The sequence below is a fragment of the Meleagris gallopavo genome, unplaced genomic scaffold, assembly GCF_000146605.3.
Source record: "Meleagris gallopavo isolate NT-WF06-2002-E0010 breed Aviagen turkey brand Nicholas breeding stock unplaced genomic scaffold, Turkey_5.1 ChrUn_random_7180001932475, whole genome shotgun sequence".
NCBI classification, from domain to species: domain Eukaryota; kingdom Metazoa; phylum Chordata; class Aves; order Galliformes; family Phasianidae; genus Meleagris; species Meleagris gallopavo.
This window is the reverse complement of record NW_011194528.1, coordinates 1-836: the sequence shown is the minus strand read 5'-3', so window position 1 is coordinate 836 and position 836 is coordinate 1. Positions and strand designations below refer to the sequence as shown.

Sequence of the window (836 nt, the reverse complement as noted above, 5' to 3'; positions counted from 1 at the left end):
GCGCCTTTTGTTGGTGGCTGAGGCGGCACTTTTCCCATTGTGTGGCGGGTGGTGTCAGTGGTGTGCAGGTGGGAAGAGGGCCGGAGCAGGAGCACGCAGCGTCTACGGCCATCCCACCCTGGCAACGCCCGATCTCGTCCGATCTCGGAAGCTAAGCAGGGTCGGGCCTGGTTAGTACTTGGATGGGAGACCTCCTGGGAATACCGGGTGCTGTAGGCTTTTGCTGACGGGCTTTTGTTGCCCTCCGCTCCCGCGCCGGCGGGCTGGCCGCGGGAGGCGTGAGCTTTTGTGTTTGGGGACAGCGTTCCGATATGCTGTTTTGTAGTCCCTACTGAGTTAGTGTCAATTTGGCCTTTTCTTCCTTGCCTCACTTCTTGATTCGCTCCTCTCCTTTTCCCTTTCTTCTCTCCACTGTCTCGTCTGGCTTTGCCTTCCATCACTGCAGCAGGCGCTTGTCTAATAGCCCACGTGTGCCTGCAAGGGACCGTGCCATGCTCTGGAGTGCCCACTGCCGGATCCCATCCCAGGTTCCCTGTGGGATCGCCCACTCGTTGTCAGTCTCCATTTTCACTCTCTTCTCAGTCTCTTGGGTTTACCCTGTTTCTCATCTTCCTTCCCAGCGTCCACCGACCTACTGTGGAGCTGCCGTACGCACCAAGTAGTGCCCTGGGAATATGCTCCGGGTGTAGCTCACTCAGGAGGGCATTTGAGCTCTTCCCTGCAGGACATGGGGTCAGTGCTCGCTGAGCCGTTCTCCAACTGTGGGGGAAGATGTGTCACCCCCACCTCTGGTCATGCGCTCGTTTCGGTCCTTCACGGCCCGCAGGCCGCAGTCA

The 836-nt window shown here is 59.0% G+C and overlaps 1 non-coding gene across 1 annotated transcript; it reads left to right on the top strand.

Moving 5' to 3' along the window:
• Positions 1-100: 100 nt before the first annotated feature.
• Positions 101-219, top strand: LOC116217742. Its single transcript, XR_004162421.1, has one exon. It is a non-coding gene; the product is annotated as a 5S ribosomal RNA (ribosomal RNA).
• The last annotated feature ends 617 nt before the right edge of the window (positions 220-836 follow it).